The sequence below is a fragment of the Bactrocera dorsalis genome, chromosome 6 (genome assembly GCF_023373825.1).
Source record: "Bactrocera dorsalis isolate Fly_Bdor chromosome 6, ASM2337382v1, whole genome shotgun sequence".
In the NCBI taxonomy this organism is placed as follows: domain Eukaryota; kingdom Metazoa; phylum Arthropoda; class Insecta; order Diptera; family Tephritidae; genus Bactrocera; species Bactrocera dorsalis.
This window is the reverse complement of record NC_064308.1, coordinates 42,365,375-42,379,481: the sequence shown is the minus strand read 5'-3', so window position 1 is coordinate 42,379,481 and position 14,107 is coordinate 42,365,375. Positions and strand designations below refer to the sequence as shown.

Sequence of the window (14,107 nt, the reverse complement as noted above, 5' to 3'; positions counted from 1 at the left end):
AGCCATTCTGGCACTATATTGAAATGAGCTTAACACGAAGCCCAATGTAAAGCATAGACACGAATTTAAAAGAAAAGGTACTGTCCTGTTCCCTTGTAGTTTACAACAAGAACATAAAGTAACCATGCGTGCCGCTTATAGACTTTTGTCAATGAATTTCACTAGTTTTTTGTGAATAGTTTATGTTTGTAGTATAAGAAATTTTTTAGAATTTTGTCGCCCGCTATATATCGTACGTTTATAATTCAAATGTAATACTTAGAGATAAAATTAAGTTTACGAAAAAAATGTAAAAAAGAAAAAACAAATTGAAATTAACTCTCGGTTTATTAGTTTTATGACAATAGACAACATTTAGCACAAAATAATATACATATAAGCTCTAATTGCTGTTTGAAAAATAAATAAATCTGAAAAGAAAAATTTAATCTATTCTCATCGAAGCTTTTTTTGTGCAATAGAAATCAGCGTTCGTTTATTCAACTCTTATTGTTATTTCTTTCATCGCGAAGCTTAGTAAGCAGTATTACTACTGATTACTTTAGGTGATAGTTTGGTGTAGATTTTCACTTCGATCCATTTGTGAAAGTTCTGCTAGTGTTTCCTGTTTATGCCTATATTCGAATTTTTTTCTACAGTGGTATAAGGTTACGTCACGCTCCCTGTGGTAAATTTAAGATTCGCACCATAAATGCGAACTAAATTACAACAGTTTAAATTTAATGATATTCTGGCAATAGTTCGATACTACATGAATGTGTATAGAAATATTTTATATTCGAAATCTTGGGAGCTATTAGCTTTTAATAAGGCATTTTATAAATAAATTTATCATGTCAGTAATACAAACACATGTGATTATACAACATATCTAAAACATTTATGTATTTATGTTTGATATAATAAACTAACATAGTTTGAAACATAATTCTTGTAATATTTTTTTAGACGGAAATACCATTTATCAACATATTGCTTTGTTTTCAGTTTAACGATGCAGATTATCCATTCTGCAGGTCCGCTACTTACTGGTAAATGTTGGAGTGGTACTTAATTTGCTGTACAATCCGTCTGAAAGTTAGTAGGCACGCAGTGTTGGCGTATTATACTTGATACCTAAATTTCAAACAAAAAGATCTAATAAAATAAATATAATATTTCAGTTGTATAAATTTAAGAAAATAAGCAAAAATTCAAATAAAAATTCATTAAATTTATTTTATAAATATTATAACGAGCTTTTAAAACACATTTCATACAAGGACTTTATTTTGATCGTTGAGTTTTTGTGGTAGATATATGGCATAGTGGTCTGATAGCGTCGGTTGTCTCAAATGAGCAGCTTGTTTGAGAGAAAATGACGTGTGTAAATTTTATTGTTAAATCGTCTTAGTTCTTCATGGTGATCATTTATATACAGACTTTATAATGACTTCGACATTTCTATATCGGTGTTACAAACTTCGTAGCTAACTTTAAATGCCCTGTTCAACTTAAGCTTAACTTCCTTGCTAGCCCCAGCTAACCACTTCCTCCTAAAATATCAACACAATTACTCTAAAGTATCGCTATCAACGTACACTTTTGACCATAATGCGAAAAGAAACATTAAATTTATTTGCAATACGTTGATCTCAACTCAAATTGATCATACTAGGGTATTATTATGGATTTACAAAAACAAATAACCAAACTTGCTACCTTATTTCTTAGCCATAGTGAAAAGAAAAATCAAAAGGTAATCAAAAAAAAATGGTAATTTGAGTTTGTAAAAGATATGGGTAAGTTGATATCGTTTTTAGTTTAGGAAAAGGAGGAAAGATGTGTAAATCAGCGAAATAGTTAAACGATAATATGTTTTTCATGGTGATAAATACAATATCACTTTCACATTACAAGAAGAGTAACATTCGATAGATAGATAGATAGATAAATCGACGAAGATACGCACCGGAAAGCGATGTAAATCAGCGAAATGGTTAAACGTTTAGATGTTTTTCATGGTGATAAATATCACTTTCACATTGCAGGAGGAATAACATTCGATAGATAATGTGAAGAAAATACGCACCGCGATTCGGGGTCTACTGTAGCCGAACATGCTGTGTAAGCCCAGAATCAGTTGTTACGAGAATGTATTGTCTCGGTAAAACCCCACTGAAGTGCAAATCGCTTCACCTGCGGGCTGCCATAAATAGTTCGCATAACTCCTTGCAATTATAAATTACACATTTTTGAAGCAATAATAACCTTAATCTGATTTCACGTGGTTACTTATTATAATACTTCTTTTTTTTGGTCAAAAAGTAAATAATATAATATGTTTGATTTATGTTGTCAAACATTGGCCTCAAAAAAGAACTTCTCATTCCTTACCACTGGTGAGGGGAAATGAAACGTCTTATCTCGAGGGAGAATATATTCATTCTAATTTTTATTTAGTATTTTTCTTGCTTATATACAATTTCTAAAACTATCTTAAATAACTAAATATATGTGTATGTGTGTATGTTTTAATGTATTGCAGCATATTTTTTATTGCTGCTTGACATGGGGTTGATTTCAAGTGTACAATTTAATACATGTGTGTGTGTGTGTGTTATCTCTTCTGTAAATTTATGATTTGTGTCCCATGCATTTTTATTATTATTCGATGCACAATGCATTTAAATGCATGTGGTTGTTTATGTACATACATATGTATGTATGTATGTATATTAATATATAAATAGATATTTTTATTTAGTAGAATTTCGGCTTTGTTGATAAGTAAGCATGTTCAATGATATTTGAACATATTGCCGAGGGAAAGAAATGATTATTTAAAGCTAGTGGACTGTATATGAATATTTATATGTATGGCACTTAAACTTAACTTTCTTAAATTTAATCCTTTTGCGCTTTTAATATCGATCCATCCATTTGTTCACTTTTGTGCCCAATATTGTTGCAGTCGCTGGTGTGCAACTACTTCGTTTGTCACCAATCCAACGTTGAAGTCCTTTCCGTTTGGTTGTGGTTGTAAAATCATTCCAATCATCTTCCACATGGTTCTGCATTTTAGCAGTTTTGGGAACTGTAATTGTTGGCTGCTTTCTATAATTTATGAAATATTTTCCTTTTTTGGTACGCTTCGGATTTGGCTCAACTAAAACATATTTGCGCTTTTTCGGCAATTGTGTTGGTTTGTTCAAAACTTGTTTTTCCTCCTCCTTCTCATATACCTCAGCATCATCTTCCAAAATGTGGTCGATTTCTTCAGCCTCGTCATTGTCTTCAAACGATTTCGTCTTGACTTCACTGTCCCACATTTCTCCAAAATGTGAGCCTGCCGGAAGAGATAAATGCGAAGGTACCAATTCATTTCGTTTTTCCTTTTTATCTTTCTCTATTATATCTGTTGTTTTTTCCTCAACAGAAGATAGAGAGAGTAGTCGAACTCTTATAAGTTTTTCTTCAGTTTTTGAAAGTTTACGAAGTTCTTCAATTGATTCTTCTTCAACTTCATTTTCCTTTCTATTTTCCTCTATTGATTCTGCTGTTTCTGCCTCAGCAGAAGATAGATATATACAAGGTAGATAAGAGATTGGAACCTTTGTACATTTTAAATCCGAGTCAAAACGGTACAAAATGTCTGGTTCTTCTTCTATCGTATAATCTTCCAACAGCACATCACGCTGAAGAGAACTGTACGTAATTTCGGGCTCTCCTTCTTTTAATCTCGATTTACAAAGTTTGAGATTTTGGAAATACTCCGCCGATATTTCAAAATACAAGTTTTCTACTTCAAGAAAAATGTTTGAAAAGTACATTGTGTGAAAATTGTGCATTTGAAGAAACACAATTTTCAAATGTTTAATATCATCACTTTTTATTGTCGTGATTTTGTGGAGATCTTTCATTACTTTTCTGAGGCGTTGAATTTTCCTCTTGAAAATGAAAAATCCAAAATCCAAATCACATGTATCTGATTTGACTTTATTTGTCATGATGTTAATATACACCCAGCTTACAATTATTTTGGTTTTAATTTGCTAATATGCGGGAATATACACCCGTCTTACAATTATTTTTGCTTTAATTTGCCTGTATTTTGAACAGGGCTTTTTTGTATTTTGCGTGTTTTGTAAGTACAGGACTTTTTAATTTGGCCGAGCTCTTTATCCGGCTCGAAGGACCAAATGTTTGTAACTCAACAAAGATTTTTGTCTACCTTACCGCTGGTGGGGGGAAATGAAATGTCTTATCTCGAGGGAGAATATATTCATTCTAATTTTTATTTAGTATTTTTCTTGCTTATATACAATTTCTAAAGCTATCTTAACCTTAAAGCGGGCGCGCGTAGTTGAATCGACAACGCTTAGTACATTTACGTTTATGTTACTATTATTACACATTACATTTTGAATAATTTTAATTACTTTTTTTAGACTTTAAGGACAATGATAATATATCTAAGTACAAATAAATAAATAATTACTGAATAATTAGTGCTTTATTTCTTTTATTCATCTCAAACGTCTTTTCGGTTACGCGCGCCCGCTTCCGTTACAAATGACCGCGCGCCCGCTTGAAGGTTAAATAACTAAATATATGTGTATGTGTTAATGTATTGCAGCATATTTTTTATTGCTGCTTGACATGGGGTTGATTTCAAGTGTACAATTTAATACATGTGTGTGTGTGTGTTATCTCTTCTGTAAATTTATGATTTGTGTCCCATGCATTTTTATTATTATTCGATGCACATTGCATTTAAATGCATGTGGTTGTTTATGTACATACATATGTATGTATGTATATTAATATATAAATAGATATTTTTATTTAGTAGAATTTCGGCTTTGTTGATAAGTAAGCATGTTCAATGATATTTGAACATAATATAAAAAAATATGTAACGTTACTAGTGGCTGCAAAAATTGCTTGCATGGACGGAAATCTGTACTCACAAAAGTATTTAATTTAGTATTTATGTTTAATGTTAACAAGAGATATTAAATGTAGTAAAGTGACATACATATGTACCAAGGATTTTTAAAAAATAGCGGCCACGGTGGTCGCCCACTAATTTTGTCGAAATTAAGTGAAAAAGAATACTATTATTTGTCAACACGTAAACATAAGTAAGAGTTTTAAAGTTTCAAACACAATAACAATGATTTGAGTTTTACTGTACTCTAAAACCAAGTAAGGTTATCTTACCAAGAAAGGTTTCTACATTTTTTTTGTATAAATAATCGTTCTTTATTCCAGGGTGTAGTAAAGCTCAAAGACTCAACTTTAAGGGTGTATTCTACTCTAGAATTTTGAAAAATTCGTTTTTTTCATATATTTAAAGTTTAGACACTTAAGAACATATCCTCCAAAGGAATTTTAAAAATTAAAATTATTTTAAGAGCTAGTTACTTTAGTGACGCAGTACCTAGCCCGAGAGGTAGGTAGACTCACTTTTTTAAACGCGTTTTTCTCGAAACTACTTTTTTCCACACGGTACCGGCATTATCTCAAGTTCTATTCAACCGATTTAGTAGAAATTTCGTGTGAACCTTCTTTACATAATCCTTAATCCTTTTTTTTTTAATATTTTAAAAGAATTCAGGAATTTCAAAAAAAAGCGTGAAAAATGATTTTTATTTTCAGGCAGTCGCCATTTAAAAAAAAAAAAAAAAAATTTCGTGTTCCCCGAGGTAGGGACTATAACAGCATCCTTACTGATTAAGAATTTCTTTTGATTTTTTTTTCAGACCACCAGGAGAGTCAGGATCAATATCACCAGGATGCGCCATTTACACCAAAACTAAACATCAAGTACAAACCTTTGGATTCTTATACCGACAAAAACGTTCTCGCCTTTATTCGTAAATAAAATTATCACTGTATTGAACAGTTAATTAAATGAATAATGGTATAAAACGTATATCACAACAACGCGTGACCGGATCCACTAGTGTTAATATATATATAGCGACCCTTTGGAGTTAAGTATAGACAGATGGATAATAAATACAATTTGCGCCGCGATCTTTCTGTCAGAACAACTCACATAACCCTAACACATTGATATATTCCAATATATGAGGCGATGTGATCTCTCTTCGAAAATATGGATCCAAGGGCCTTAATACTGGGTTTGCAGACAGGTGTGCAGTATATCAACAGGTGCTCGGCAGTTTCCAGCTCCATGTGCCTCAACCGGCTGGTAAGCTCGTTAGCCAGTTCATTTGCGGCTCAGCTTCTTTGTAAAATATGCTTAAACCACAAACAAGGGGAGACCCCACAATCTGCGCGAATTACCGTGGGATAAACCTCCTCAACATCGCGTATAAGGTTCTATCGAGAGTATTGTGTGAAAGATTAAAGTCCACCGTCAACAAACTGATTGAACCTTTCAGTGTGGTTTTAGACCTGGGGTCGAATCCGTGCACGGATTGGCAAACATACGAAAGAAAATTTCGTGTACGTCAAACGTATACGGTGGCTGGCATTATGACATACGATAGCAAACACATCGTAATTGCTTTTAATTCATAATAATTTTTAAAATCCACAATGCTTTGGATCGTATTTTTAGATCACAATAGATGTTGAACTGTCAAAACTGTTGTAAACTTTCACTAAACTAACAAAAGCTAATTAAATATCAAAATGGATCCGACTTTGTTTTTTATTTCAGCTTTAGTGTACGTGATGGGGATGAAAAAATAGTGCGGAGGTCGTAGCAATAGCGAAGCTAAAAAAATAAACAAATTATAAAACCTCATTAAACAAATTTTCTTTGGAGATGTATCGTTGAACGGAGCATTGGAATCTCAAAAAGACGGTGGAAAATTTTAGGATATGGTAAAAAAGGAAGGTATCATCCCACAAAAGTGGCAAGATTTGCTAACGTTTATGCGGCATAACATATGCATAAACTTCAAGTTGTGACCCTCAAAATTGCGATTTTGATCACACACTAGAAATAGATACCGGGGTAGCGAAAGTAATCGCAATCGGAAAAATAAAAGAGACATTAAACTTAATTTGAAAATGTATATGTCTTTAACCTTATTAATAATTTATTTTTAAAGCACAGGGTGGGCCATATAAAATTTTAAATTTAAAAAGTCAATAAAAAAAAAGGCTTGATATTAACATTAGGTCTAACATTTATTTAAAAGGTTGTTTTATGAAATTTATTTGTGGAAAACAATTTCGGACAAATGACCACCACGGCTGAGTTTACAGTAGCTTATCCGATCCACCCAATTTTGGAGTGCTTTCTCGATGGTTTCAGGCCTTATGGCAGCTACAGCAGCTTGCATCTCGTACTTTAGATCTTGAATTGTTTTTGGATGGTTGGCGTAACATTTATCTTTAACAGCTCCCCACAGAAAATAGTCTAACGGAATTAAATCGCAGCTTCTGGGAGGCCAATTCACATCACCTCTTTTGCTGATTATGCGATTTTCGAAGATAGTGCGTAAAATATTGAGTGTAGCGTTTGCTGCATGGCACGTAGCGCCGTCCTGCTGGAACCAAATGTTGTCCAAGTCTTCCTCTTCAATTTGCTTGAAGAAAAATTCAGTTAACATTGCGCGATATCGCTTACCATTGATGGTTACGGCGGTTTCTTCTTCATTTTCGAAGAAAAATAGGCCAATGATTCCACCAGATCAAAATCCGCATTATAATTCTGCTTTTTCACGTAACCATCGAGGTGGAAATTAGCCTCGTCCGAAAAGATGATTTTTGGTTTCATTGACCATCCTCGGTCAAACGATCTCCAGCCCAATCTGCGAACTGTAGACGCCTCGGGTGGTCATGTGGCTTCAGCTGTTGCACCAATTTAGACTTTTTACTGAATATCTGTCACTTTCCGAATGGTATTTGACGTTTCCAATGTCGAAATATAGATAATTAATTTAAAACGTTAGATGGCCCACCCGTTACATAAACTGAAATACCAAAACTTTGTTCGTATAATTTTTTTTAATGAGGTATTCCATTCATTAGTTTCTTGTTTTTGTTCTATATGACTAAAAATTATAAAACAAATATAAAATTAAAAAAAAATTACTCATATTTTCATAAATTTGTCTATTATGGCCTTGACAGACGGCAGCGTTAATCCGGATTAACTGCGCACTTAATCAGATCCAAATCTCGCAAACAGCTGATTATCATTTTTATAATATTTTTAATGAAAATTGATATTGTGGTTGTTACCGACCAATTTTTACAAAATCATTTCTATTGCAAAAACATATCAACAAGTTATTTTTAAAACTGCATCATAACATAACATAAAACTTTTTGTTTTATTATTGAAAATATGAAAAACAGCTGTCAGTGTTCCTTGTTTTTCATTCACAATAAATTAAAATTTACAATTTGTAACAATGTTGCCAACGAAAATGCAGCTAACTCTCTAAAATTTTGAGGATTAAGTGGTAGTTAGCAACGAAGTTATCTATATTAATTCCTGAATTAATCCGGATTATTATTGCCGTCTGTCAATGCTGTTACGATTGGCATTTCTCATGCAAATGACATTTTGAACGAACGAGTGATACGTTCACGGATGTAACGATTCGACCCCTGGAAAATCTACAACTGACCAGATATTCACCATGTACCAAATCTTATAAAAGACCCGTGGAAAGATAATCGACACGCACCACCTCTTCGTCGATTTCAAAGCTGCTTTTGACAGAACAAAACACATACACCTTTATGCCGCGATGTCTAAATTTCGTATCCCCACAAAACTAACACGACTGTGTAAACTGACGTTGAGCAACACCAAAAGCTCCGTCAGGATCGAGAAGGACAACTCCGAGCCGTTCGATACCACACGAGGTTTCAGACAAGGCGACTCCCTTTCGTGAAACTTTCGACATTGACATAGTTCAGCGAATTAAAAGACGGCGGCTACGCTCAGAATAGACGAAAACACTCTAGCTCTGAAAGTATTCGAAGCAGTACCCGTTGGGGAAGCAGAGGAAGGGGAAGACCTCCACCGTTGAAAACACCAGGTGGAATCTCCATTTGCCGCCATATTGCAAAAAGAAGAAACGTCTGGCATGCTGTTGTTAATTCGGCTATAAACGGGTAAGCGGTTTCCACGCCAGTAAATAAGAAGAAGAAACTTTGGACGCGTTATTCTCAAAACTACTTTTTGAAAGTCCGTGTTCACTGTCATTTCAAAACTACTTAACCGATTCACTTCAAACTTTGTACACATATAAAATATTGCCCTCCAACGCTTAGTAACTTTTTTTTTACACCAAGGGTGTTTTGCATCCACAAAATGGATGAATTTTTAGTGGAAAATAACAATTTCCACTTTAAATGGCCGCCAAAAACTTTTGAATGAAAAGAATTATCAGAGAACCTTGGGGGCGCAGATTTGATTCTAATTGGACTAATATTTCTTGTTTTTTTTTTTATTTTCGGACAATTTCCAGTGGAATTATGGTGAACGCCTCAAAATTTTTTTTTCCAAGACGCTCTGAGGAAGCTTTTTGCATGAAAAACTACCCGCTATTGTGAAAAGTGTGCTCAATAATGTACGGAAGGCCCGAATAAAATTTGAAACAAAATTTACACCTACTACTGACGTACAGCAAAAAGTACTTATGTTCACAGTTAAGTGTGTTAACGAAGTATCAACTTAACAAGGTCAATCTGAATACGCCTATTGTATCACAGCATATAGTGTTGGAAAGGTGAGATTTTAAGCTTCATTTAATCAAAACAATTAAATCCGGGGAAGTTGAATACAAGTTAGAGCTGTTCAAAAACGAGACAAAATAATGATTCGCTATATTTTAAAATTTTTGTATAAAAGAGGGAAGAATGTCACGCAAGCGACCAATGAAATTTGTGAAATTTATGGAAATTTTAGTTCGTGTAGCACAACAATGGCACTCGCTTCCGTTCTGGATATTTCGAAATTTAGATTTTCACTGATGGAATAATATCTCTTAACGGAAAAATGGCAATAAGAAATAGACCAAAATGGTACATATTTGTTTATTTATATATTACTAGAGGACTCGTCAACGTTTCACTGTGGCTGATACATAGATAATACTACTACTACCATCTCATCATCATATGATTTCTATTAGTTGGATTATAATTATTAGTTAATGTATCTCTCTATCTAGCATTTCTGTAAAGCAACTTGTGTTAGTTTGCAAAAAAATGGATCATAGAGCATTTCGTGTGTTAATAAATCATTGCTTTTTGGAGGAAAATACTGTTGAATCTGGGCTCAGGGAAATCCACCGATGAAAAGATATTTGCTAAGCTTAAAGAGGCGAAAACTCTGTGCAAAGTGGGTGCCTCGCAACTTCGTAATCCAACAAAAACAACGAATAACTGATTCTGAGAAGTGTTTGAGTGTTCTTTAGTCGTAATAAAACCGACGTTCGGTGTGTGACAATAGAAACATAGCTTCATCATTTCCCATTGAAGTCCAATCGAGAGTCATTCATGTGGACTGCACATGATAAACAAGTTTTCAGGCGTCGAAAGACGAAAAGGTCGGCTACAAAGGTTATGACATCAGTCTTTTGGGATACACGTGGTATAACACATACTCCATGATTGATTACCGAGCCAGTTACAATCTATTTCACTGCATATTTGGTTGCACTACTTTTCTAACATTCCAAATACTTAGCAATTGTATTATTTTTGATTAAAATTTGTACGCATATATTCAAATGATTCCTACAAACATGAATTTTGAACAAATGCTTATGATTTGAAATATAATTTTTGTATTTGTTAGTTGTATTAAATTTTGACATATTTTTTTTACCTATTTCTTTCTTTTTTTGAAGTAATAAAATTTTCAAATGATTCTTACATGAATTTTGTACGAGGGCTGTCCGATAAATAACCGACCTCAACGTGAAGCTAGCGGCACATCTGAAAAAAGTTTCTACTTCAAATTGTGCATATTATAATAGCTACTCGCCAAAATTTCAGAAATTTATCTTGCGCAATTATCTGTTGACAGTCGTTTTTGTGAGTCTATTCCGGTGATTTCCCCAAAAAGGAAAAAATTGAATATCGAGCTGTAATTAAATTTTTATTTTTGAAAGGCAATACGCCTTCACAAATAAAAGATGAGTTGGACTCTGTGTATGGTGACTCTGCACCATCGTTTACCACCGTAAAATAAGACCGAGTTTTGGCACCGATTGATAACTGTAGACGAAACTTGGATTCATCATTATACGCCCGAAACAAAAATCCAATCTAAACAGTGGATTGAAAAGGGGGAACCAGCTCCAAAAAACCTAAAGCTGTGTATTCGGCTGGGAAAGTGATGGCGAGTGTTTTTTGGGACAGCCATGGAATTATTTTTATCGACTATCTTGAAAAAGGAAAAACTATAACAGGAGCATACTACGCATCATTATTGGACAAGCTAAAGGAAGAAATTTCGAAAAATCGGCCACATTTGCAAAAAAAAGAAAGTCTTGTTCCACCAAGACAACGCACCTTCTCACACCTCAACAGTCGCCATGGCGAAAATCCACAAATTGCGGTTCGAACTGCTTGACCATCCACCTTATTCACCGCATCTAGCACCAAGCGACCTTTTTTTGTTTCCTCAACTTAAAACTGCGCTCGGTGGCCAGAGATTTTCGTCAAATGAGGAGGCAATCTCTTTCGTGAACTCGTATTTTACAGACAAAGACGCCAAGTACTATTTGGAAGGGTTGCAGAGATGGGAGCATCGCTGGGAGAAGTGTGTGGAGTTACAAGGAGACTATGTATAAAAATAAAAAAAAAAATTTGAAAAAGTCGCGTGCATCATGGTTAGGACGGTTATTTATCGGACAGCCCTCGTACACATGCTTAATGAAATAAAATGTATCCTATGTCCATCTCCTGGTTCTAAGCTACCTCCCCACCAATTTTCAGTCAAATTGGTTTAGCCGTTCTTGAGTTAAAAATAGTATGACTAACAACAACTTTCTTTTATACATATATGTATATAGATTATTAGAGTTTTCAAAGTGTACGAACGTGTTTATTCAATTCGCTCCGTGAATTCTGTCTTTACAAAAAAAATAATAATAATAATAATCACGCAAGAAGTAAAAAAAAAAACAATTAATTGTAAACAAATAAAACATATAAAGTTCGTTCCAGCATATACTTATAAACACAGCAGTTATCCATCCTGGTTTTCAAAAGATCTCATTCGCAAAATTAAATTGAAGAAGTCGGCGCATGCGTTGTACAAGACAAGACGTACCAACTACAATTACTCTTGCTTCAGTAAACTGAGACTTGAGTGCAAATCACTGAGCTCTGAGTGCTATAAAAATTACGTGAGTAATGTTGAAGCCAAACTCAAATCGGACACCAAAGCCTTCTGGAACTATGACATACCTTCCTCCATGGTATGGGATGATCTATCAGCTAATTCCGGGCCTGACATTTGTGATCTCTTTGCCTCCTTTTTTCATAGTGTTTACGCACCTAACAATCGCCATGGCGCTGCTGCAGCTACCTTCAACCCGGGACCTCAGAACATACTCCTGAACGATCTGACAGTATCATATGACGAAGTACTTAAATTACTCCTTTCACTTGACCCTAGAAAAGGTGCTGGACCTGATGGTCTACCTAACTTATTCCTAAAGAACTGCGCGATCAGTCTATGCGAACCGTTGACGCATATATTTGGTGAATCACTTAGTGGTGGTATCTTCCCCTCGTCATGGAAATTATCATATATCACTCCAATACATAAGGATGGATCTAAAGCTATGGTCACCAATTATCGTCCTATTTGTATTCAGTCTGCCCTTGCTAAGTTGTTTGAGAAATTGGTGCTACCACAACTACTGCAGTCTTTCGAACACGTTATAATCACCCGACAACATGGATTTACTGGGGGCAGATCTACAACTACTAATTTGTTCATATACATTAACAAGGTGTTAAATGCTATGGATTCCGGAAACTGTGTTCACAGCATCTACACAGACTTTAGCAAGGCGTTTGATCGTGTTGACCATGATATACTCATGCACAAGTTGAGCAACTATGGTGTTGGAGGTAGTGCTTTGTCTTGGATCCATTCATATCTTACGGGTAGACGCCTACAAGTTAGAGTCGATGGCCATCTTTCATTCGAATATATCGTAACATCTGGGGTACCACAAGGATCTCATTTGGGCCCGGTACTCTTCAATATATTCATAAACGACATTGGCAACAATATCATATCAGATCACCTATTGTATGCAGATGATCTCAAAATTTTCAGGCCCATAGCTACTATGTCAGATATCCTAATTCTACAGCATGATATTGACTCTTGGTAACTGGTGCCTTGTGAACAATCTTGATCTTAATATCAACAAATGCGCCGCTATAACTTTCACTCGCTCACACTCACCAATTCCTGCAAAATACAAACTCAAGGATCAGGAAATCATAGAGGTTGATGAGATAAAAGACCTGGGGATCATTGTTGACAACAAGCTCTCCTTCTCTAAACACATTGATAGAATCACATCTAAGGGATTTGTTTCGTGGTATATGTCACCCTTTCCGCACTCACCGTATTTTTCAAAAATTTAAAATTTAAAAAGAGATTCGTAACACTTTTAAAGAGCTATAAATGTACACGTTATATTTATTTCCGCACCAAAGATATGTATAGGATATACAATATACACTTTGCTCGCACAATACAATTTAAAAAAAATGAAAACCCTCGGATTTATCCTAAGAAACAGCAAAGACTTCAACAACCCCTACTCTGTAACCAGACTTTTTCAATCGCTAGTCCTACCTATCCTTGAATATGGTTCAGTCATCTGGTCTCCATATACTAATGCATCTATAGACAAAGTGGAAAAGGTTCAACGTAAACTCTGCAAGTCGTTAGCCTATAAATTATCATCGTCTACACATACTTACTCCACTGATGAAATTTACCAGAGCTTTCGTATCAATAAACTATCAGCACGTCGACAGGTTGCCGATCTTAGTTTCTATTACAAGGTTGTCAATAATATTATTGATGCTCCAGACATTCTTGGCTGCTTTGAATTTGCCCCAGTAGGCACTTTACTTAGAC

General features: G+C 34.6%; 1 protein-coding gene and 1 long non-coding RNA gene across 6 annotated transcripts in view; one reads left to right on the top strand and one right to left on the bottom strand.

The window, feature by feature from the left end:
• The window catches only part of LOC105222666 (RNA-binding protein MEX3B), a 154,779-nt gene that overhangs the window by 77,691 nt on the left and 62,981 nt on the right, over positions 1–14,107 (bottom strand). Inside the window, exon 2 of one of the 5 annotated variants that reach the window (XR_007423433.1) lies at positions 309–1,116. The exons of the other annotated variants lie outside the window; for them this stretch is intronic. The gene's annotated coding sequence lies outside the window, so the exon portion shown is untranslated. Of the gene's footprint in view, positions 1–308; positions 1,117–14,107 lie in introns of those variants that run through there. 5 annotated transcript variants of the gene reach the window in all.
• On the top strand, positions 4,247–6,653 carry LOC125779653 (uncharacterized). Its single transcript, XR_007423434.1, has 2 exons — positions 4,247–5,126; positions 5,748–6,653. It is a non-coding gene; the product is annotated as an uncharacterized LOC125779653 (long non-coding RNA).